We start from the raw sequence: 26,483 nt of genomic DNA, 5'->3' as shown, positions 1-26,483 counted from the left end.
CATATGTAAACATCCTTTAATTCCACCACAGTGTCTAAAATAGGGCCAAACAGGAGAATTCAATAAATGATTTCAAAGTTCATTCTCTGTTGTGTGTTATCAAAATAGTCCAAGTCTGAATTCTATACGTAGCGGCAAAGTTTTACAACATCTACTACACATGGCTGCTTATAGGTAAAATTAATACTATAAAGGCCTAACTCTGGTGTGAAAAGAAAGAGGGAATAAACCAAACACTTGAAGTATTCAAGCTTAAAAGATCCAAGGTGTTCCCCTGCTTCATAATTTCAAGGAGCAGTAAGCATAGATAAAGCAATGTGATTTGAAGGAGATGCTATCCAATTATAATATAACAACAACAAAATTTAAATGCTCATTTCAACAATCTCAAACAAAATGAATAATCACATTGAGTTTAGGTAACAAAAGCTGTCACCACTAGGAATTATCAGCTCATTATAAAGCAATAGTCCGTTTTTCCCTTTCAAAACAAAATTTATAAACTAAATTCAAATACACTTAGAATAAAAGGTTAGTAGACACAGTTATACAAGGATTTTCAACGTTATTTTCAGAAAGAGAGAAGCAGCACCTGTTAAATCTTTCAAGAGCCTGAGCAAGATTTTGCAAATCTTCCAATAAACTCAATTTCTTTAGATGTGAAACTCTTATGCTGAGATCTTCAAGATGTGGCTATGAAACATTAATGATCAATTACTTAATGAACAAATTCCTAATGAGTGCCTGCTAAGGACCCAGGTACTACTCTAGGCACTGAGAATACAGCAAAGAAAAACAAACAAATCCCTGCTCACAGGAGCTTACATTCTAATGTAGGGGATCATACCAGAATGTGATAATTTAACAAAGAAATGTAATCTATTAGAAAATGTAATCATTTAACAGTAAAAGTTGGTGACAGTGCTCTGCTGAGAATTACCATAATGTGAGAATGTAACAGAGCAGCTAGACAGCTACTCTGGACTGGCTGACCAGGAAATGCTTCTCTTTTGGTGATGTCTGAACTGAGGTCTTAATTTTTTTCTTTTTTTTTTTAAGATCTTATTTATTTATTCATGAGAGACAGAGAGACAGAGAGAAAGAGAGAGGCAGAGACACAGGCAGAGGGAGAAGCAGGCTCCCTGCACAGAGCCCGATGCCAGAACTCAATCCCTGGATCAGGCCCCAGGCTGAAGGTGGAGCTAAACCACTGAGCTACCCAAGGGATCCCCAGGTCTTAAAGTTCTAAGAGAAGGCTAGCCATTTGAAATACAGGAGAGCCCAGAAAGACAAAGGAATAGCTATTGCAAAGGGCTAAGACAGAATGAACTTGGCCTGTTGAGGCACAAAATAAAGGCCAGTGTGGGTGAAAGAACATAAGCTAGAGGGGAGTAAGTAGGAGAAGAGGTGGCAGATATTAATTATGATAGGTACCCCAGGTTGTATTATGTGTGTCAGACGGAAGCCACTGGAGGGCTTAGGCAGGAATGAGATCTGATCACTCTGGCTGCTAATTGCAGAACAGTCTCAAGAGGGACAAGACAGAAACTGGAAGCCCTATTAGGAGTTCACTGCAGTAGTTAAGGCAAATGAGGATGATAACATGCACTTTGATGGAGTTAACAGAGGAAAGAGATGGGAAAAAACCATTCAGGATGTCTTAGAGCTAAAGACAAGACTTGATAGATCTGATAGGAGGGGTGAAAGAAAAAAATAAATGAATAAAACAGGATATTCCTAGGCCTTTATTTGTGAAATTGGGTAGGTGGTAATTTAATTTACTGAGATAGAAGTCTAAAGAAAAAGCAACTAATTCAGTAGTTGGCTTACATTTGCATTTGACATTCCCAGTAAATACAAGACTTCAAGAAGACAGCCAGGTGTTGAGAGTCCTGGCTGATACCTGACAGTTCAGACATGTGGATAACTCTACTATCCAAGCCCAATGATACAACCTGCTTATTTGATCTCTGAGTAATTAATGTTCTTTAGAAGAATAAACTCTGGGAGAGTTAAGAGTGAACAGACACACTTTGATAACAATGATGTGTTAAACAAAAGAGTTTATAAACTATCAGCCTCTTTTAATTAAGAAAGGATTGTTATTTTAGAAATAGGATTTTTACCACTGATAATCAGAATAATTATCTCTGAGAAATTTAAGTGTACAGACTGGTTTCAGATTGCCTGCCTGTGAATCATAGCCTCCCCAATTGCCAACTAGATAACATCAGGCAAATCACACACTTAGTGCCTCAATTTCCTCACCTGTAAAATGGGGATAATACTAATTATGCTATGGTGTACTTGTGAAGATTAATTGAGTTAGTACATATAAAGCAATCGAAATAGTATCTGGCACATAACAACCACTCAACAAATGCAAGTTAGTATTATTATCTACACTCTCCCTGTACTGTACATAGAAGTGTGTTCACACTTCAGTTTTCTAGTTAGATGCTTGCTAAGAGATGGAATCAAAGATTCAGAATGAGTTAGGGAAGCACATGAAAAATCTTCTCAAAAAAAATAGGGGTTGAGAATTTGACAGATTGCTAAAACATCCTCTTTAAAAGTAAGCTATAGGGGTGCCTGGGTAGCTCAGTTGGTTGAGAGTCCAACTCTTCATTTCGGATCAGGTCATGATCTGAGGGTCATGAGATCAAGCCTCACCAGCATCTGTGATCAGTGGGGACTCCGCCTGAGATTCTCTCCCTCTGCACTCCCTCCCACAATAAATAAATAAATAAATAAATAAATAAATAAATAAATAAATAAATAAATAAATAAAATCTCTAAAAAAATAACATAAGTAAGCTATATATATGCCAGTCATTCCTAAATCTCTTATCTGTAGCCTTGACCCAACCCTGGAGCTCCAGATTCATATATCTCACTACCTACTGGACACCTGACTTGTAACTTAATAGGCATATTATTGGAATAAAAAGGGAGGACAATCAATACCCCCTTCAGTAAGTGAATGATCAAGTGACCAACTCCAACTGCAGATTTTAGCTTCACACTGAGAAAGTGCCCAGTTTGGCCAACTACATGAAACCCTACGCATTGTTATCTGTTCACTTTAGCATTAATGTTTTCCAATTATGATTCTAATGAATATCTTGTTTACTATAAGTCACTTCAAATAATTTCTTAAGGTAGGCAGGGAATAAGGAAATAAGTAAAATGACCCCTAGGCTCTGTTGCCTGAGCACACTAGCTGCACACTCTTCAGCAGAGACAACTCTCAGTTGTCTTATCCTGGGCCATGACTACAATCACCAACAATTATGTCAATAGGGTGACATCCCAGGTAGACTAGGACAGTCCCAGCAAAATTCTAACAGCATGGCCTTTCATTCTTAAAAGTATTTAATTGGGTGAGAAATTATATGTCTAACTATATACATGATCATCAAGAACTCTGAAGCACCTGGCACACAAGCATGCATTTATTCAGCTAATATCTTCCAAACACCAGGTGCCAAGTCCCATGCTGGGCTCCAATAAAATGCAGGATTCTAGCACAAGAGTGTAAGTCCTGAATAGCCATAAGATGTATGCAAAAAAGAGTCATATGTAGATCTGGAGTTTTAGTAAGAGTCTCCGAGTTACTTACCACATCTAAGACATGAGACCAGCAAAAATGGTACATTTCCTTAGACAATAAGTAGATAACTGGATATGTTAGACAGATGTTATACATAGTGTGTGCTGGTGTTTGGGAATCTATATAATTTGTATACTTTACTCTTAGAAAACAAGCATAAGAATTCATGACCATGAATGTTAAGCCTTTGTTGTAGATTATTGAATAAATGACTAAATACTTCTTGCTACCAGAAGTGTGAGTGGAAAACAGATAGTAAGGAAAGATGTTTATTTTTATGATCAAGTAGGATAGCACACAACAGAAAAAAAGGCATCATTAGAACTATCTTTCCTTTCTCTGATTTAAAGCACTATTTCTCCCTTGACCTTCAAAATAAAATATAGTTCACACTTTTTAGGCTGCTATTTCCCCCATTAACATAGGTAGAATCAGGAAATCTCAACTGGTTCAGTTGTGATTTCTTCTGAATTAGAAATACTACACAGATTATTTAGGCACATCACCAACAAATAAGCATATCTCAGGAAACATAAGCTCACTATACTTAAAAGCAGTTAACAAAGCAAATGCCCCTGATACATTTAAAGTCAGCAATTTTCAAATGTTACTCTTACAGCTAGAAGGAATCTAAGAAGTAAGGAGACTTTAACATACTACCTTGATGGGAATCCTGGTAGCTTACATCATGGAGGCTGTAGATCCAATGTTTAGAATTTAGAACTGTTGGTTGGTTAAAACCCTTAAAAAAAATTATCTCTAAGGACCCTTCATTTTATGCTGAGGCCCAGCAAAGCCACATTGTAATAGTGGATACAATACGATGTGACTTTGAAACTCAGGCACACCTGTGTAACCTCTTCCTAGATCTCTTCCTTATTGTGTTATTTTCTTTCTTTCTTTCTTTTCTTTCTTTCTTTCTTTCTTTCTTTCTTTCTTTCTTTCTTTCTTTCTTTCTTTTCTTTCTTTTCTTTTCTTTTCTTTTCTTTTCTTTCTTTTCTTTTTCTTCTTTCTCTTTCTTTCCTTTCTCTTCTTTCTTTTCTTTTCTTTTTTCTTTTCTTTGATTTTATTTATTAATTTATTTGACAGAGAGAGAGAGAGAGAGCGAGCATGCCCGTGGGTGAGCGCAAGCCAGGGGAGCGGCAGGCAGAAGGAGAGGGAGAAGTAGGGTCAGTGCTGGGCATAGGGCCTGAAGCGGGGCTTGATCCCAGGGCCTCGGGCTCAATCCTAGGACCCTGGGATCATGACCTGAGCTGAAGGCAGATGCTTAAGGGGCTGAGCCACCCAGGTGTGTCCCCTTGCTGTGTGTTTTTGAGAACATTACTGAACTTTTCGATTTCTTATCTATAAAAATGAAAGTAATACTTATCTTTTAAACATTATTTAAATTAAGTGAATTTGTATTCATGAAACTATCTGCCACATAATAGACAATACATAATAATTTCTTTCCTTCTAAAGGGTGACTAAATTGAGAGACATACGGCTGGTAGGAGGAAAGGGCCAGGGCTAGATCCAAGAAATAAGATCCCCTTCACCACTTAAAAATAATTCAATTGTTTCTAAAATGACTTCTATATTTAAACACACCAGAAAATATTGCTTTAAATACCAGAGTTGCGGGGGGGGGGGGGGGGGTAAGGGTTATTAAAGTAAACTTGGAACACTATAGCCTGCAAAGAAAAACATTTGTGCCTTCGAGCACAGAAAGAGATTTCCTAAAAACAAAATAGCAAAAGAGTCAGGAAGGCTAAGGGAGGAAGTATTACACAGGCTACCTTTTAAAAAATGACATCTGCTCAGTTTGTACCTGAAGGCTACCCTTCCAGAAACAATACTGTAGAATTCTGCAGCTTATTGGATACTTCACAACACTTATTTCAAAATTAATGTTTGCAGCAAGTATGCATCAAGTGTCAGTCACGTGCAGTGCCCAGTGGACTATATGACATGGGTCAGACTTTGGTTTTATCCTAAAAAAAGTCTTGGAATCTGGTATAGAAGAGGAGTAGAATTTGAAGAACTAAAGAACATAACCGTATATTAAGCCTCGTGGAACTTGAAAGGTTCAAAGCCAGCCTGTGCTGAGGAGTTAATACTTAATACCACCTACTTGGAATGAAATACCCACTGCGCTGGCAGTGAGGTGTTTCAGTTGTGTTAACTAACTTAAATTCTAGTCTTGTTTCTGACACCCACTAGCCACGTGAACTTGTCAAGTTACCGGATATATTTAGGTCTCATGTTTCTCGTTTATAAAACGGTTGAGTTCAAAAGGATGATCTCTCTCCAAACGTCCGTTAGGGGCAGCCCGGGGGGGCCCAGCGGTTTGGTGCCTGCTCTCAGCCCAGGGCCTGATCCTGGAGACCCGGGATCGAGTCCCACGTGGGGCTCCCCGCATGGAGCCTGTTTCTCCCTCTGCCTGTGCCTCTGCCTCTCTGTCTATGTCTCTTATGAATAAATAAATAAAAGCTTAAAAAAAAACTTAAAAAAAAAAAAACCCGTCCTTTAGGCTTTTTATAGTCCACAAAACAGGAGAGGATGATAGCAAGAAAAACCGCAGCTTGTATTTACCTCGCACATATTATGTACCAAACACTGTGCCAAAGAGCATCATTTATATTGTTTAATCTTAAGAAACTGGCATTATCCTTAAGTGAGCGCTGAGGATAAGGAGCCGAAGCAGTATCAGAGGGCCAGGGTCCTGATCTGAACAGGAGCAGATGCACCTAATCCAGGGGTCACCCTCAAGCACTACGCCCAAACTCTCTGCATTCACGAAAAATCCCTTATCTATCAAGAAATACGTAAAAAGGAGAAGCTTAGGAAAGAGTCCTTCCTGACAGGCAGGCAGATCCGAGGTAATGTCACGGCGTTTCACGCAGCAGCGAGGCTCTGGCGCCGCCTGCTCCGCGCCGCTGCCGTCCCCGTCCAGCTGGGCACAGCCCGCGGGGACACACGCCGCGACGGCCCGAGGCTGCGGGGAGCGGGGGCGGGGGGGAGGTCGGGGGCGCCCCGCGGCCGCGGGGGCACAGGGGGTACCTGGGCTGCTGGCTGCTCCCGCAGGCTGCTTCTCCCACCACTCGTCTCCAAGATCGTCTGCCATCTCCGGGAGGGGCCAGATGGGAACGGACCACTCCGGGAAAGCGGCCGGTGTGGCAGGACCCCCGCTGCCTCCAAGCCGGGAGGCCGGAGCTGGCCGCCAGCACGCGGAGCCGCCACACGGGCTCGGTCGCCTCCGCCCCGCGGCGATGACGTCACGCCTGCGCCCCGCCTCCTCAGCCACGGAGCCCCGTCTCGTCGCAGTTTCCACACAAACGCTGACGAGCCCGCTAGGTCTGGTAACTCCAAATAAATCCTCACAAAAGCATAAAGACGAGAAAATGCAGAAGCCCCAAAGAGGGTCTTTAAATAACCTCTTTTAAAACGTTTTGTATAGTTTTCTTTTCTTTTTTTTTTTTTTTTTTTTGGCGAAAAGCTATTGACGAAAGTGTGAAACATGATGCTCAGATGAGTTTTCTCTGTTGGGTTTGAAAGGCCCGGAGCGGCGGGAGCAGCCCGGAGCACGTGGGTGTGTTGTCGTCGGCGTGTCCGCGCCACACTCGTGTAGCGTGAGTGTGCCCCGGGGAGACGCGCGCAGGACTGGATGCCCGTGAATGTTGGGCTTTCGCCGCAGAGTTGTGTGCTGCCCTGTGCGCACGGAGTGGGTCCAGAGAGCGTTGACTGGTTCGGAAGGGCTCGACCCGGGAACACTAGCGGGCCCGAGCGATGCGAGGCGTGGACCCCTTCACGGCCTCCTCCGCTGCGAGGCCGCCGCGCCTTGTGGAGCGGGAGAAGCGAGTCCGTTGCTGCTTATCTGCAGGTAAGGGACCCACGGGACTCCCTGTCTCAGCTCCAGCGTGAAGTGGCAGAGACGGGAGCGACAGGCCATCGAGAAGGAGACTTAGATAAGAGAGACGAGGACCGGTGAGCAGGTGAAATGATGTTCTGCCCCCCACGAACCTGGGTATAAAACAGAGACCGCGACGAGATACGGTCTTGCTGCCGTAGACGGACGAAATCACGGGAGTCCGACCTCACCAAGTTCCAGAGAGGAAATCTCTCACCTTCAACTGGTGCGAGTGCAAATTGGTGACAACCACTTGGAAAAGCGGTTTGACACCTTGTGGAAGTCAACCTGCGCGCCTTACGAGCCAGCGAGCTCCACGTCTAAATATCCACACTTGGGAAACTCGTGAATACGCTACAATAGTCACAGCTGCACTGCTGGTCCTAGCACAGAAGTGGAAACAACCGAAATGTGTTTCTATAAGAAGATGGGCAGCTACATTATGGTATATAGTCGTAAAAGTGAGCATAGGAAATGAATCAACGCACGTAATGACGTGGATATCTTTTGGAAACGTAATGTTGAGTTTTAAAATGCCGAGTTTCAGTCGCCGTTTTATAAAGTTCAGATACAGGGAAAACCACATTTGTTTAGCCCCCAAAATACATAAGTGATTTTAAGGAAAGAGAGTGGTAAACACAAAATTTAGGGTATGGAGTAACCAGCAGATGGGATTAAGAGGAACAAAGGTAAATGTAAGTTATTGGCAAATGTCCCATTGTACAGTGGAGAGTTCATAGATGTGCATTAAATTATTATGCTTTGTAATTTATAGGCATGTTACATAAATTTTTAAGGTATCTAATAATATTTATTTCCAGGATTTAAAAGATAAGGGGAAAATCCACTTATAGAGAAAAGTCATTTTCAGTAGAGTTAAATTAGGTGCTATTTAAAAACTCACTAAGAAGTCCAATTAATGACTGAATAACTTAAATGACACTCAAGTTTCCAGACGGTTCTGCTGCCTTTCCCATGTGAGTTCAATTTCCCACTGACCCTGGTCTTATCCCAGGATCAGTCTTCCTCTTGTGCCTTGGATCCCAACCCCTTTTGTCTTCTAGCCTCTTCTACTTGAGTTAAGTGGCAGCACCGTCCTCCCGATTGCATTGTCATCTGATTCACTGGTAAGTTTGGAGGCATCAATCTCCAGAATATATCCCAAATGTAACCATTTAACCAGCCTTCCCATTACTTCCACCACCACAACCTTGGTCTGGGGTAGTCATCTCTCCTCTGAGCCACTGTAATAGGCTTCTAACCTGCTTTCTCTTGCATTTTCTCCTGTCCCCCCCCTCAGTCTTGCTACCACAAAGCAAGTAGTCAGAATCATTATGTCACTCCTCTTAAATTCTTTAGTCCTTTCTTATCACGCACCCACTTCCCAGTCACCTCCTTGGGGATTAGAATTGTGTCTCTCCTATTCACCGCCATGGCCCTAGGACCACAAACAGTACCTAGTACATGTAGACACTGATAATATATAGACTGCCTGACTGAATTTGAACTTCCTTTACTCTGATTGCTTTATTTACTAAACAACTTGTTAAGTTTGTTTCCCAAATCAGCTCTCTTTTTGGAGACAGAAAAAGTCAGCAAACTAAGGCCCCTCAGCCAAATGCAGCCTATGACCTATTTTGTTCTAGTGAAGAGGATAGTTTTTACATTTTCAATGCATTGCTTAAAGAATGACAAGATTAAATACATCAATGACCAGAAAGGGAGGAAGAAAAAAAGGAAAGAAAAGAAAAATGCAACAGAGCCAGTGTCCCTAATGTATTTATGACACTCAAAAATCCTTTACAGAAGGTCCTTTACAGAAGAAAGCTTATTGACCCCAGATTATTTTGACTAGCCAACCTAAGTTGTACATCTAAGTGTTCTGTTGATCAGTGAATTGGCATCTTAATTTATAAACTAGTCATAAAATTTCATACCCCAGTATTTGATCATGTCATCTACCATGGAGAAGCTCAGGTGAACACAGATCTTTGTCTGTTTCCTCTTTGTGTTTGATATCTAAATGAGTATTATGAGAGTTTAGAAGAGGAAGCATTCACTTCCCGGTGGGGTGCACAGAGAAGCCTGTATAAAGGAGGTGGTACTTGAACTTGACCTCATCAATGTATATTGATTGGCGTGTTTGGACAAGTCATTTAACCTTACTGGGCTTCACTTTGCTCAGAAAGGGAATAAACTAGATGATTCTTGCATTCTCTTCCAACTCCAGCAAGAAGACGACTCCCTCTAAATCAGAAAGAGGGCCCTCACCAAAAACCTGACCATGCCGGCACCATGAATTTTTACTTCCAGCCGCCTGAACTGTGAAAAATAAGCTTCTTTGTTGTTGAAGCTGTCTAGTCTATGGTAATGTGTGTGGCAGCCTGAAATGACTAAGACACTGCACCTCCACTGTTCAGATATCAGGTGGAGGAGGAGAGACCAAAGAGCCCGGGGGGAGAATGGCTAGAGAAGGAAGGTGCAGAGCCAGGCAGCTGTGATGTCATGGACTCAAGGAAGAAGAGTGGTCCCCAAACAAGGGTGTACTGCTCAGAGTGAAGGAAGAGAGAGGATAATTATAGGGGTCAGGTTCTCGCAGGGAGGAACCGTTGGAGATCCAGAGCCAACGGGGAGATACAATCTGATGGGAGCAGGACTGCTTCATTACAATGAGATTTGATGGCATTCCTGTCTTGTAGCTTCTATTTTCTCAATGAATTCTGAGACCTAATATTATCTAGGATAGTAGTTCCCAATTCTGACTGTGGTAGAATTTCCTGCAAAGATTTATTAAAAATGCAAACTCCTGGGTACTAACCTCCCAGAGGTTCTGATTGACTAAGTCTGAGGAGGGACTTGAGAAACCAATTCAAGAATGTTCTGGAGATCCAATGCACTGCCAGTTAGGGGATCTTTGACATTAAATGACATTTTAGTGTCAAAAATGACAGAGGAGAAATGAATCTGGTAGATTGCCATGATATCTTTCTGCTAGTGTTTTTTGATTCATCTAGTGAACCTTTGTAGTGATTTTGTCCACAGTAAATAACCACTGAAACACCCTCTCTCCCTTCCCCATGCCACCATCTTTCACATCTATGTGAAACCAAGGGTTCACTTGGAATTTATTTTATAACATGAGTTCATCTAGAGGATCCCTGGGTGGCTCAGTAGTTTAGCGCCTGCCTTCGGCCCAGGGTGTGAGCCTGGAGTCCTGGGATCAAGTCCCACATTGGGCTTCCTGCATGGAGCCTGCTTCTCTCCCTCTGCCTGTGTCTCTGCTTCTCTCTCTTTCTGTGTGTCTCATGAATAAAGAAATAAAATCTTAAAAAAAAAAAAAAAGAAACAACCATGAGTTCATCTAGATTTGATTTATGTATGTGGTGTTAGGGTTGAATCCAGTTTAACTTTTTCTGTTGGATAAGCAGTAGTCCTAACACCATTCGTTTAAACAGTCTTTCCTTTCTGCAGTAATAGCTCTATCATACACCCAAGTGATCATGTGTTTATGGGGCAGTTTTAGGACCTCATGCTCTGCTCCACTGCTCAGTGTCTTCATTAGCCTTTTCATTATTTTCTATGCCTTTATCTCTTTGTGTTTACATTCAAGATGAACTTCCAGTTCACAGTCTCTTCAGTTATAACAATGTGCAGTGCTAAACCCATTAGATTTAAAATAAATTGTATATATTCTGAGGAAAACACTCCTGTATTTCTCCTTTCCTCTCACACCAATATCACACTCACCGTGCTTCTGACACTAATGTGTGGGTTTTTCACACATCAAGCTATTCTCTCTAATACCTGTGCTTGTCACCTGTGCTTCTGACCTACTGGTTATAATCAGAGGTTTCCATGACCCCCTTGTTGGATTTGGTCATTTGCTAGAACTGAAATACTTATGTTATCAGTTTATTATATAATGGATACAGATGAACAGAAAGATGAAGATATGTATGAGGTCCAGAATGGTCCCAAGCACAGGAGCTTGGGTCTCCATGGAGTTGGGTGTGCCATCCTCCAGACACGTGTATGTGTTCACCAACCTGGGAGCTCTCTGAACACCATACTTATGGGATATTTATGGAGGCTTCATCATGTTGGCATGACTCATCATTAACTTAGTCTCCAGCTCCTTTCTCTTTCCTGGAAGATGGGGAGTGAAGCTGAAGGTTCTAGGCTTTGAATTATGATTTGGTCTTTCTGGTGACCAGCTGCCACCAGCAGCCCACCAAGTGACACTTTATTAGGAAAAAAAAAAAGACTCTCCTATCATGAAAGAAATTCCAAGGAATTTAGGAGTTCTGTGTCAGGAACCAGAGTCAAAAACCAAATATTAGAACAAAAGATGTTTCTTTTGCCCTTATCACTTAGGAAATTTCTCTGGTTTTAGGAGCTCAGTGCCAGGAACTGGGGACAGAGACATAGTCGTTTTTTTCAAACTTCCCTCTTTCATTAGGACTCTGAAGCAGTACTGTGAATGCTTTGCTCCATTTTCCCTTGGTCCATGTCTAAGCTTCCTTGCTGCTGTGGTAGACCATTTTCGTCATGCTGACCGCTTCCCTCCCTAAATATCCCTATCTGCTTCTCTGACACCATGGGAGCTTGCTGAGCCCAAGATTTAAAGAAGTTAATGCTCCCGAAGGCAACTCGCAACAAAAGGGGAATGGGCATTAGTAGATAATTGCTCTAGGTTCTCTATCCTTTGATGGGACACTTCTGAGATACACTTTACACAGCTTCTTAAAGTGTTCCAAGATGGAGACTTTATGGCCTTCTCTGTATTTCCCAACTCTTTTCTCCACTCTTACTTGTGCTTCCTGAGATCACCTCCCAAATAATCTACCTGCACCCAACTCTGCCTTAGGGTCTGCTTTGGAAACAATCTAAGCTAAGATAGTTGGAATTTGAAATACCCTAGAAAGCAGACCCTCAAGACAAAGTTTTGGAATCTGTTTACTCATTGATCAGATGGCAACAAAAGTGATTGGTAGTGGTAAAAAAATAAAATAACACCCTCTGGTGTACTGTAGCATCTCAATGACTAAGACATAGTCACTTTACCTGTGGTAGATTAGGATGAAGTACAGGTTGAACAGGAAACTTGTGTGCGGTAGCTTCAGCACTTAAAAGATATAGGGCCATTGTAATTACAAAGATTGTGGAGTTGGGTGGTTGTTGACTGCTATAAAAGCTTTGGGAAACAGAATGATAGGTTCTTATCAATCTGAACATGCTGAGAAAGCCAGAAATTCTCCATGACAGTGTTCAGAAAGTTCTTTGTCTTCTGAAACCAGAAATTATACTGTACTTTAAATTCGGCCCAGAATTTGATTATTCTTAGATTATTAGAATTAGATTATTCTTATTATTGTTAGAGTTATAAAGAGATTGAATGCACAGACTGACATGTTTCCTGGCTAATGTCAAGTCCTAAAGGGGAAGGAGAGAGACTCTGAGACTGAGATGAGGACATTTGGGCACATGTGCTTGAGGTCTCTAAACCTCTGGGTTCCTGAGCCTTCTGGGAATACAGAGAAGGATCTTTGCCCCTTTTCTGGAGGAAAACGGCCTCCCTAGACTCCATTCAAGGCTTTATCTTAGTTGCCTCACAAGATGATATTGAGCCCTTAACCTTCTCTCATTGGTTCTTCACCAATAACCAGGGTTAGACCTCAGCACAGTGGTGAAAAATAGAAATCTCTAGTACATAAGGAAACTGTTCACAAGAAAAGTCACAGATTAGCATATCAACAGAAACCAAGAATTTCATAAGGTAATAGATCTTGAGAGTCTTGAACCCGCAGTGTGTAAGGCTGAGTAAGAGAGAGGTTATTGATAGGAAGGTACTCTCCAGTGGCTGATTATTTAACTTCTCAATAAGTCCTAACACCCTGTAAGAATGTCCACGTGAAGCTTGAACACACTGGTAATCTATAGTAAAGGAGAATTCAGAGCTGCCTGGGCAGATTATTAAGGAAAGGGTCAGGAGATCTCAGAGTAGTGGGTTTCTTAGAATGGGTTTATTTTGTGTGACCCTACCAGCTGACTGTTCCCTGGGAAAGCCTAGAAAACATCCTTTTACTAAAGGAGTAAGATTGAGTAGTGAGTAGGAATTAATGTAGTTATGGGCTCAATGGTAAATGGTGAATGCAGGCCAGAGATGACAGTACGAGATGCCCTAGTGTCAGTCAGTGAACGATAGAATTTCAGAATAGCAAAGGTAGTTGGCAGCACGTGCTTTCTCTCTCTAATATAAATAAATAGATCTTTTAAAAAAAATGCTTTTAAAAGGGCATTTATCTGGGCAGCCCAGTGGCTCAGGGTGTGATCCTGGAGACCCAGGATTAAGTCCCACGTCAGGCTCCCTGCATGGAGCCTGCTTCTCCCTCTTTCTGTGTCTCTCCCTCTCTCTCTCTCTCTGAATAAATAAAATCTTAAAATAAAAATAAAAAGGGCATTTATCAAATGCCAGTTGAGTCCGGTGACTCAAGAGGCTACCGGTTTTGAGAAAAGAGGGCCCAGCAGTTGTAGGCTATGATACAAGCTTCTTTTCCACTCACTTCATAATGATGTGGCAAATCCCAAGGTGCCAGGGGCCAGGTGATGCTGTGGGGAATCTGACTGGACCTAATGGGGAATCACAGCACAAACTCTGAGGGTTCTAGAGTAAGGCCATGCCTTCCACAGCTCAACCATTAAAAAAGCAATTACTAGCATGATACTGAGCTCTAGTAGAAACTGAGCATTTGACAATGGAATGTCAAATGATTATATGAACTGCCCTTCAGGATCTGGGTTTGGTAAGGTTGGGTGCACACATCAACAGTTACTGAACACTAGAAATGGTTTTACATGAGATCACATCTAAGCAGGCCCAGAAGTTATAAAGAAAGTTGACCCAGGTCTCTGTTGTATTCCTCACCTCACACCTGTGGCCTCATGGGGTGTCCCTGTGACCAGCTGATGATAGAGAAAAATACTAAAGACTGGTTCAAGCTTGGTATATTGATAGAACTGAAAATGGACTGCTACTGTTCTACCACAGTGGCAAGGACAGTGGCAGAGCTTCGAGGTGTATATTTAACCATCTCCTTTGTATGGAAAGAGAAGGTGTCTGAGATAAGGATAGTGGGTCAAGGCCTGTAAGATGTGGTATTTGAAGTTCAATAGCAAAGATACCTGGGAAGAGGCATGAGGAGGGACCCAAGGGAGTGGGCAAAAGTCTGTAGATTTTTGTGTCTCATGTCTAGGTCTACCAGAGAGTATCTACCACAGACAAGACACAGAGCAACCAGGTGGATATATGGCACATTGTATTAACCAGAGATAGCCATCACTATTTCCCATCTGGCATACTTTCCTTGCAGTGAGACCTTGACATTCCTACCTTGGGATGTTCATGTGGAACCCAGATGTCATGCTATAAGAAAGCCCAAAGGAGCCTGCACAGAGAAACAACATAGAAATAACATATATAGGTATTCCTGCCTATAGCTCAGCTGAGGTCTCTGCCAACAACCCGCATCAACAACCAGACCTGTAAATGAAGATACCTCCTAGTGACCCCAGGCCCCAGTTGTTGATTTGCCTTCAGTTGTAGTCCTAGTCCTGTGATGTCCTAGACATCACAGAGCAGAGAGAAACCATCCCCACTATGTCCTCTACAAAATTCCTGACCCACTGGATTCATAGTAGGAAAAACCTGCTAGTGGAGCTGCTGTTTCTCCTTCGCCTGTGGGGGAGAGATCTTGTTCCTTGGGGAGCTGTAAGTTACTACAACCATTCTCTCTTCCCTTCCAACCCAGGTTAGGTATCTGCCTTGAGTGGCAGCAAATTGACTCTTCTCATAGGCTGGGTGAGGTCAGGTGACTGAAGTAAAACTTAATTTTGTTTCATATCTTGAGTATGTATGAATTCTATAAAGATTCCCTCATTTTTAGGAAGTAAAACCGTATCTATACCTTTGGAACCATAAAATTGTCATGCATGCTTATCTTGAAGAAGAAAGGAAACTTAATTCTAGTTTGCACTTTGGGGCCAAGTGGATGAAGGTGGACTGTCTAGCAGCTAGGTCTTAATTCCCTAGAAGGTAGTATTCACTGAAGTGGAGAAGGTGCAGTTAAGTGGCAGTCTCCATAGCGGTCTGCAGAGCTTTCCTGGCAGTGGCTGGAACTTGCAGTTTCTGGACTAACATGCTTAGACTCCTCACCCACTTGGTGAGCACTATGGTAAACTTGGGAGGTAAGGGAGGCTGCTGGAGATCATTTCCAATTCTCTTCTGTATCATGAGCTATTCCTGTTAATGGGTGGTTTTCCTTCTAGCTTTTTTTTCTTTAATTACTTTTAGAAATTGTGGTAAAATGCACTTCACATGATCTTTTACTATCTTCGCAGTTTTTAAAGTATAACCATTTAGTGGCATTAAATGCATTCACATTTTTATACAGCTATCCCCACCACTGAGGACCAGAACTCTTTTTATCTTGCAAAATTGAATCTCTATCCATTAAGCAGTAACTTCACTCTACCACCTTCTTCCAGCTCCTGGCAACCAACCTTCTACTTTCTGGCTATAACTATGATAGGCACCTTATATAAGTGAATTATACATATTTGTCCTTTTGTACTTGGCTTATTCTCTTAATATGCCCTCTGCCCTCTAGGTTAATTCATCTTGCAGTATGTGTCACAATTTCCTTTTTTTCTTTAAGACTGAATAAGAGTAATTTTTTTTTAAGATTTTATTATTTATTTGAGAGACAACACACAAGCAGGGAGACGGAGAGGAAGAAGCAGACTCTCCACTGATTAGGGAGTCCATTGTGGGGCTCATCCCAGGACCCGGAGATCATGACCTGAGCTGAGCCAACTGAGCCACCCTGGTGCCCCTGAATAAGAGTCAACTGCATGGATATGCCACATTTTGTGTATTCATTCATCCATCGGTGGACAATTTGGGTTGCTTCTACCTTTTAGATATTGAGAATAATGTTGGTTTAAACATAGATGGACAAACATTTGTTTGAATTGTTTCTAGTTCTTTTGAGTGTATGCCCAGAATGGAAATGCAAGATCATATGGTGATTTTACTTTTTATTTTTGAGGAACCACATACTGTTTTCCATAGTGGTTGCCCAATTTTACATTCTCACCAGCGGTGCAGAGGGATTCCAATTTTTCACATCCTCACTAACATTTTTGTTTGCTTTTTAAATTTTTCAATAGTAGCTATCCTAATGGGTGTAAGATGATCCCTTTCGGTTTTGTTTGTTTGTTTGTTTGTTTTAGATTTATTTATTTATGTGAGAGAGAGAGAGAGAGGCAGAGATACAGGCAGAGGGAGAAGCCGGCTCCATGCAGGGAGCCCGATGTGGGACTCGACCCCTGGTCTCCAGGACCAGGCCCTGGGCTGAAGGGGGCGCTAAACCCCTGAGCCACCCGGGCTGCCCGTCCCTTTAGTTTTTTTTTTTTTTTTTTTTAAGATTTATTTATTTATTTATGATAGAGAGAGAGAGAGAGGCAGAGACACAGGAGGAGGGAGAAGCAGGCTCCATGCCGGGAGCCCAGGACTCCAGGATCGCGCCCTGGGCCAAAGGCAGGCGCTAAAACCGCTGAGCCACCCAGGGATCCCCTCATCCCTTTAGTTTTTAAAGACACATGTATCTGCTCTCATCTGAGAGACACATCTACCAGAATCTGTCACTATAGCCTTCTGGTAGCTGGCTGTTTCTCTTGTCTCTGGTAATGACAATAACTAAGAAATAACTGATAACTTGCTTCTCTTTCTCTTTCTCTTTTGAGGCAAGCTATGATCCTGAGCCCTCCAGTGTAGTTGCTTAGACAGCTGAGAACTTTTATCCTCTGCCTTGAGTCAATATGGTTTAATAGCTCAGATTGTGGACTATGAAGCCAGATGCTTGGGTTAAATCCTGGCATTGCCATTTATTAGATCTGGGACAAGTTAGTATGGCACAGTTTCTTTAGCTATAAAATGAAGCTAATAATAGAGTTACTACGAGGAGTAAGTAAGTTAATACATAAAAATACTTAAAGTGGTTTCTGGTACATGATTGGAACTCTGTCAATAGTAGCAATTGTTACCCCTCTGTTGCACACCCTACTACTACATCCACTCTTCCAACTACTGTAGAAAATAGTTACTATTATTACTTACTATTTTATAGGCACAAAAGCTGAAATTTAGAGAGGTTAAATAATTTATTTTAAGGTGACCAGCTGTTAAATAGAAGAGTTGAGATTTGTTCTGAAGTCTGACCCCAGAGCCCTTTCCTAACATGTTCTATATTGATGACTCCAGTTTGGGGAGAGCGAATGACATGGAGAGCTTCACTTTTGATGGGGGAAGGGCAACTATTATTACTAGTAGACCATTGGAGACTAAAGTAAACATACCATCAGTTTTCCTCCCATTGTGTCTCTCATCCCATGAATAAAGAGCAGATGTGAACGTTGCTGCCAGCCACTCACTTGTTAGATGAAAAGTGACTTGGCCATGATCATCACAAAATTAACTTTTAGGTCTTGGTGATTTTAACAGGGCATGTGAAATGTACGGCTCCACAGGGTTCATAACTTTAATTTAGAAGTGCTTTTGATTCTAATAAAAATCTATTTTTACTTGCAGTAAGATAGTAAAGAAAAAAAAAATCTCTGGAAGGGTTCTGGATGCCTTAAAGGAAAATTTGATTAGATGGTTTTGTGTTTCCCTAACACAGATGAGAAACTTCTGAATACACTGGTAAAATGGAATGATGTGCTCCACTTTTTATTTAAATTCCATTACACTTATCTCCAGGAATTAGCAAAAAAAAAAAAAAAAAAAAAAACTTTTTCTGCTAATAAAAATCATTAAGAGTTATTTGGTATCATAAAAAGTAACTACTTGAAGATAAAATTTATCCTGATACAAATACTGTTTTTTGAAAATGGAAGAAAGCATCAAATATTCTATGTAACTCTCTGCTAAAAGAAAAATAACCTTAAGGTCTTACTCCATAGATATTTTGTTCTTCATGATAGGGAATAACATGAACATTTGTATTTTGTAGAGTTACAAAGACCATTAAGGAGAAAGCTTTTTCTGAAATAGAGTAAAACATGATTGATTCGCATTCTTTGTTAGCCCTGTATAACTTAGTATTCATTGTATTCCATATGGATTAGGATATCTGTCTTTGCTATATCTATTATGGAGGATTGTTAAATTTTCTTGCAGTACCGTAAAGGAGGATATTTTAAAACAATTTAATGATTTTTTGTCTGCAAATGGTGCTACTAATTCAGGTTGGCCTTTTTCTCCCTTATGTTAGACACCATAGTCTCTTCCCAAGATCCACCTTTCATCTCCCTGCCAAATGCACTTCTGGGAGCACAGGCATCTTCCTCCCCACTAGCAAGTTAGTCTCATAAGTCTGTAAATAAACTGAGTGTCTCTCATTTCCTTGCCTGCTAGTGGATCACCAGTTTTTGGCCGGGGACGTCATCTGGTCTTCTGGGTGTATCAATGAGAAGAACCACTTTGGGGCTAAGCTTCCTTCTCCCTCATAAGACTATCTGAGATTGGCCTCAGGTCAGTTCATCTTTCAACCCCTCTCCGTAGTTTTCCATTCTTCTTTATTCCATTTCTTTTTGCCCCTGAAATAGCGCCATGTTTTGCAGCCCTTAAACCCTGACGACTTTACTCATGAGACTTTTTAGGACTGTTTGCCATCAACCCATCATTCCATTTCTGGGTTAAAGCTATTCTGATTTCCTCATTGGTTTTACTACTTGTAATCGCCTTCTTCATAGAAATCGTCAAAGTAACTTTTCTAAATACTTACTTTCATACCACTTTCTCACTTAAGGACCTATAATGTCTTCTTATGCGTATTAGATAAACTATAAATACCGCTTCCTTATATGTAAAGCCCTATGTCATTTGACTCTTCTTCAGTTATTACCTTAGTTTCCTTTACTAGTCCTTGAGTAGATTCTCTGATCTAGTCATGCCATTTCTATTATCCCAGCTGGTCTTGTCCCCCACGTGTCCCAGAAAACACACACACACACACTCTCTCTCAAAATACCAGTTTTCTCTCTACATCTGAAACTAATGATGTACTATATGTTGGCTAATTGAATTTAAATTTTTAAAAAAACACCAATTTCCTTCTGTCTATTCGAGGAGGAGAGCCCATTCCTCTTGGGATGTCCTTTGCTATTCAGATTCCATTCCATTAAAGTTGATTTCTTTAAAAATCATCTCCAAAAAGCTGTCTGTTGCTCAGTTTATCCCAATGGAACTTCTCAATAATCTTGGAATATAATCTTCTATGGAATCTTGGAATCCCAGGGCTGGATTCAGTTGTAGCTCATATCAGCTTTAAGCATTGCCTCCCACAGCAGCTTTAAGAGATTCATCTTTCATTCTTCCTTCCAACTTGGTAACTGGACTAGCACTCTGATGGCTGTGAATGAAAGATAAAAGAAGGTGCCTGTTCTTAAGAACCTTAAGCCCTTTCAGATATGGGAGACAGAAACAGGTCAGTTACAAGGCCTTCTGTACAAGGCAGGGTGATCAAACGGGAGAAGGTGACTGACACCGAGCAGTAGGGAAGAGGAGGTGATGCTTGAGCTGTGTTTTGAGGGGTGAGGAGGAACTATGCAGGAGACATGTCAGAGCATTCCCAGCAAAGGAGCAGCATGGAATGGTCTTTCACTTTCTGAATCTAGCGTGCGTCCAGTCTAGTGTGCATCCAGTCAGCACTACACTACCTCACAATGACCTGGAAATTAACTTCTTGTTTGACAAAAATCTCAATTTCCTTCCCAAACAGATGATGATTTATTTTTAAAAGGAGAAGGGTCCTATTTTTCTGTGGCTTTTGTATCCTTCACATTATCTAGTAGTATTGATACAAAGTAGGTGCTATTTTGTGTTTTGTTTTAACATAAAGGAATGCCTCAGACTCATTGTGTGATGATGGACCTTGCCCTGCTTGTCTAGCACTCTGAATTCCAACGATTTATTCTTGCTGCCTGTGTCTCCTGTATCCATTCTTCTGTTTTCTTTGTGACCAATACCGTGTGCATACAAGATGATTGGTCCATATTATGGAAGTCTTTAGCTGTGGAATGAAAAAGAACTAACTGGTCTAAATGGGGAGTGGAAGCTGTGGTCTTGAGCTTCCAGATTGATGGTTTAAGCAAGTGAGTAAATCAGCCACAGACTGGTGACACTTGCTTATGGAATGGTTCGAATAATTCTTTTGTAATATCCTAGACATAAGTTATGATCGTTTTAAGCTTGATGAGTCGTCCCATCGGGATTCTTTCCTTGTCAGTGATGCTTTTTAAAACCTTTAGGTTCTTGAAGCAAGTCTGCCTCTGTTCTATAGCTCTATTCACCACTATCTCCCCTCAGGGAATTTGGCACTAGCGTGGCAAACTAAATAGTATAGAGTATTTGAAGATTGGTTTCTTGTGGAGGAAGAGAGGTTTGTGGCAGTGTTTTTCTTTTATGATGGATGTGATAGTGTGATAGATGAAGCAGCTGTTTGTCCCCTAGTATCTTCCCTTCTTCCATGTCAAGAGAATCCTAATTTTCAGCCGGGCATGTTGTTACCCTGAATAAATATTCAATTTCCCTCACTCTCCTGGTAGCTTTGGGCAGTGTGACTAAATTCAGAGCAATACGATGTGGGAGGATGTAATGTAAGCAACTACTGGCTTGAATTCTTTAATTAGGGAGCCTGCCCTCCCCTTCCTGATTTTTTTCACCTTCCCACTGTGGAATATAGCTGTGATGGTTAGCTGTCCTGGACTTTGGGGATGAGGGCAACACCTTTGGGATGGAAAAGCAGCTAGATAGAAGGAACCTGGGGCTCTCACTAGAACTACCACATGAGCCCTGGACTGCTGATGCTTGGAACTATTATGTCAAAGAGAAATAATTGTCCTGTTTAAGCTGTGATATTGTCGGTCTCTGTTTCAGAGCTCCTTAGTATACCAGGGGATAGAAAAAGTATGAGGTTCAGTGTCAGTTGAGTGATATGAATAAGATGAGAAACATACTTTTAAAGATATTTAATAAGTCTTTTTTTCAAATCAGTACAAAAATTTAAATACAAAAATGATTTGCTATTGACAAGTCTCAAATCTATCATGGAAACTCAAAAAAAAAAAAAGTCACCAGTTTTTTATAGAGCACCTTTCATGGTTTTCTATAAAATATTTGAGAACAGTCACCCACTATAGACATTCTTTTCCTCTGTGGGATGTCATACTGCATTAAAACTCTGTGTTTAAATAACATAATGCCAGTTTGGTCCATTTCACATGGAAAAGTTCTAGTTGATTTTGAATTAAATAGGGATTATAACACTATCCCTAGACTTTTGAGCATGTGGTTGTTTCATCTGTTTTTACACTAATGTGTTAACATGATGTGCAACACTTAAAAGGGAAACAGACACATAGATAATTATTTAAAATTCTTTTTTTAAATTATATGGAGTAATTCATTTAGCTCTGAGATTAGCACCATTGTAGAATACACAGTATCTGGCATAGATTTTGCTCCTTCCCTATCTAAAAGTTAGAAGCATATGCCTGATAATATACACACTCACGCACATTATATATATATATATATATTTATATTTAGGCAATTGAGTAACAACCAATAAATAAGTTGGAAGGTATTTTTAAAAGTGAAATTTGGTCTTAACTAAAGAGGTACTGTCTTTCATACCTGGTGGAAATAAAAAGCCCATACATGTACAGATAAATACGGATTTATGGATCAGCTGATCTGACTTGCTTCCAAGCCATTTTCAATGCAGCTATTCAGCAGAAGGAGCCTAATGGATCCCTGTTGCCTCCATAGTCATCAGTCCAAAACCAGCATCCTCAAGACCAACCTGAAGGATGTTTGACCATATAGATGCTGTCTGCTTTGAAAATGAAGTTTGGGTCGGAAAATGAAGTTTGGGTCAGAAATCTTTTGATGGGAAAAGTTTGTCATAGAATTAGCAGTGCCCTGGTAATGAATTCATTTCTCTTAAGAAATCGAGAAGAAAAGGTGCTCGTATACCATATAGGGGAAAGACACCTATTAGGCTGAGGAGAATTTTCTTGATGGTTAAAATGATTCAGATTTGACATAGACACATTTCCATGTGTGTTTATACCGTATTTATTTGTGTATTTTTCCACCTGTACCTTTCCCCTCAATTTCTTACTCTTAATTTTGAGGAACAGAACATTCTACTACCATAGCCCCACATTATTTCCCACAGTGGCTTTATAGTATCAGCAGCAGACTCATAGCTGACTGAATAGTTTGCCACGTTTTGAGACCAGATTTGAATGCCCGCAGCAGTTAGTATGTACCTAAGTGAAAACCTGGAAGGATACTTATTTTTCTCTTTTAAACCTATATTGACTCTTGCCTTGCACTGAGTATGAGGTGCCCGAAGTACGGGCTCTTACTGCCCTCTGACATTTCAGATAGCTCTTCCACAGGTTTGCTTCTAAAGAAAGAGTTCTTTTCCTACAATTTTAGTACCTACACTAGGAAGTAGTATATCCCATTTCTAAATTTAAAACTTCAGAAATCGTTTTTTTCTTTTTTCTCTTTTTTTTTTTCCCAAAAAAACTACTTTCCTATATAATTCTGAAACTCTGAAACTTTTTTTCTTCTCAAATAAAAGATGGCTTGGATTTTGAAACTGGCTTTGGAACCTCAGACGATATGCCAACTTGCATATATCCTGTACCAGGAAATTTCTTCAAAATTCAGTAGCTACTGAAAAATACTGATCACCCCTTCAAGAGCGAAACCTCATTGTAGTCATTTGTATGGTAGGCAAAGGAGGCGGATTTTTATATGCATGTAAACGCAATTAAAAATTGCTATTAATAATGAACATTCCACAATACTGGAAAATTATTTTTTCCTTGTGACTTCCACATGTTTTATATTAATTGGGTCATTGTGGAAGTACATGGTGGGAAGAAAAAAAATTACAGAAAATGAAACAAAAAGGATCCTCGAGAAATAAGTGAATTAATTCCTGCTCCTGTCTCCCACCTGGTTTTTTAGCTCCTGTCTTATATCCCCCAAATGGCTCATCCAGTGCGAAGCACACAGGGTTTGCTGAGTAAATAACACAGCAGGCAATTGGCTCATTTGTTCTTTTAGAGACACGAGATAACACAATTCTGAGTAGGACTCATGTTGATAAAAGACCTGGTCTCTGACAGGCAGGAAATAGCCCTTGGACTAACACCCTACTGCTCCCCCTGACTCCTTCCCATCGGGACTATAACACAGCAGAACTGCTTCCCCACCTTCCCTGACAAAACCCCTCCCATATACAGAGGAAATTATGCAAGTAATACGGTATATATACTTGTTATCATTAACATTTCTTTAAGCCATATTTATAAATCTTTAAACAATGTGAGCAAGTGACTTTTCATTAGCTATGATCTTTCATACTGAAATATTTGACTGATCTGAATAAGCAGGTTATCATGGAAGCATATAAACAATACAACAGCTAATATGATTCCAGTGGGTACAACACAAGTGTCAGTACTTGATACATAAATCTATCCCATCATTTTTAATTATAGGCTGCTATGCAGAGCATTTAACATGCATCTTAGTTTTTATTTGTACATGATGGTTCAGATTTTCACTTAAATATGACTTTCCAACTATATAAATGTTTTGAAGCAATTATGTTTTTCATTTGGATTCTTTTCGGTGCGTCATTTTTCTTTTCTTCTATTAAATCTCTCTTTCTTTTCTTTTTTTTTTACATGGGATATAATAAATATCCTGAAAAGGAGGAATGGACGTACTGCCCCGCATACAGTCCTGCAGCCTGTTCTGAGGGCAGTTGGAGGAACACTCGGTCTCCGGGCCTGAGCAGCAGCACCGCACTCCCAGATGCCTGGTCCAGAAAGCCCTTTTTGTACTCATCGTACGTGTGTACATCATGGGCTCGTTGTTCTTGACAGAGCAACCCCACACATTGCCCCCCCTTGCAGTGAACATGGTATGCAAAGTAGTAGACCCCAGGGACCTCGCAAGGTGAAGATGCCCGTTTGTGGGTTGTAGTTCTGTCTGCCGTTTATAGAGCAGTTTGTCAACTTCACTGGGGCCCCCACAGGTGGGAAAGGCGCAGTCAGCTCAGCTTGTGAAGGCAGGCATCTCGTAGGCTGGCCCCTCCGTTCTTGCCTTTCTTAGCCCCATAGGCATGGGGGGGTTTCACTCCATCGATTCCCAGCCCCATATCTGGCAAGATACTCTCCATGGGGTGGTGGGTGTCCGGGGGCATCACAGCTGGGGCCCCTGGGGGCCCTGGAGGGCCTGGGGTGCCCTGGAAGGCCCGGCTGGCCTTGAGGACCAAGGGCACCAGGCTTCCTGGGGGCCCATGAAGTCTGCTACTCCAGGCTTCCCTACTCCAGGGAACCCAGGGGGCCCTGGGATGCCTGGTTCCCCTTTTGGGCCTGGCATTCCAGGTGGTCCAATGGGCCCACTGGGGCCTGCGATCCCTGGGATGCCTGGAGGGCCCTGTAGACCCTGATCCCCTGGGATTCCTGGTTCTCCCTTTGGTCCAAGCAACCCTGGAGCCCCAGGGACCCCTGGTAACCCTTTGTGCCCAGCTTCCCCCTTGGGCCCTATGGGACCTGGCAAGCCCCTCATGCCAGGGGGCCCTACTTCACCAAGGAAACCTGGCTTTCCTGGGAAGCCTTGAAGCCCTGGCTCACCCTTGGGACCTGGTGGCCCCTGTGGCCCTACAATGCCACCTTCTCCCTTGGGTCCGGGAAAACCAATAGCACCTGGAGGACCCATAGGACCTGGGATCCCAGGCAGGCCTGGCTCTCCTGGGGGGCCCCCCATTCCAGGGGCACCGACTGGTCCTTTCTCCCCTCTTGGTCCTAGAGCCCCAGGAAGACCCCCTATGCCCTTGTCACCCTTGGGTCCTGGGAAGCCCGGTTTCCCAATCCCTGGAAGGCCTGGAGGTCCTGGCAGCCCTGGCAGTCCTTGCTCCCCTTTGCCACCTGGAAATCCTGGCTGGCCAGGGATCCCATCCTGGCCTGGCTTTCCAACTCCAGGCATCCCAGGAGGCCCTTGAACTCCTGGGACCCCAACAGGGCCTTGGGGCCCAGGTTCCCCTGGAGGACCTGGCTTTCCCAGGGGGCCTTGGGGCCCAGGGAAGCCTGTCACTCCTGGTTTACCCACCCCGGGAAGTCCAACAGGGCCAGGGGGGCCATGCATCCCTGGAGGACCCTTTAGGCCTGGCAGACCTGGCATCCCGAAGCCCTTCTCTCCTTTCGGACCCTGAAGGCCTGGAGGTCCCGGGGGACCTTTGGGTCCTCGCTCTCCCTTTGCACCTGGCTGCCCCGGTAGCCCTGGCCCACCTGGTTTTCCAATGCCAGGAAGTCCGTGAGGCCCTGGAGGTCCTTGCGGCCCTGGGATCCCCATAGGCCCGATCTCCCCTTTGGGTCCAATGTCACCTTTTGCCCCTGGCATTCCCATGGCTCCTGGCTTTCCTGGCATCCCAGGCATACCTGGTTTTCCAATTCCTGGGTATCCCTGTGGCCCTGGTTTTCCTTTGGTTCCAGGTATCCCATGACCTGGTAAGCCGGGGGGCCCCGGGGGTCCTCTTGGGCCGGGCTCTCCACGGGGGCCTTGCTCCCCTCGTAAACTGGCTAATGGTATTTCTAGTAGGAGAGAGGGACAGAGAGAGTGGGGGGGGGGGGAAGAGAGAGAAATTAGTATTTATTATTCCTTATTGAAGAAGTCATGACGATCACTACTTAGTTCTGACACCTCAGCCCATCACTGACTGAGAGGAGAGACCAGGAACCATGTGTTCGTCTTCCAGGACTCTGATATCAGGACTTACACAGCAGTTAAGCTAATAATTGCTTTGTCCTGTTTGAAATACCATTTAG

General features: G+C 42.2%; 1 pseudogene; it reads right to left on the bottom strand.

The window, feature by feature from the left end:
- Nucleotides 1-24,289: 24,289 nt before the first annotated feature.
- On the bottom strand, nt 24,290-26,259 carry LOC119878778 (annotated as a pseudogene).
- Nucleotides 26,260-26,483: the final 224 nt, after the last annotated feature.

The sequence above is a fragment of the Canis lupus genome, unplaced genomic scaffold (genome assembly GCF_011100685.1).
Source record: "Canis lupus familiaris isolate Mischka breed German Shepherd unplaced genomic scaffold, alternate assembly UU_Cfam_GSD_1.0 chrUn_S1900H2099, whole genome shotgun sequence".
In the NCBI taxonomy this organism is placed as follows: domain Eukaryota; kingdom Metazoa; phylum Chordata; class Mammalia; order Carnivora; family Canidae; genus Canis; species Canis lupus.
Note: the sequence above shows the minus strand (reverse complement) of the source record. Positions and strands in the feature narration are given on the sequence as shown.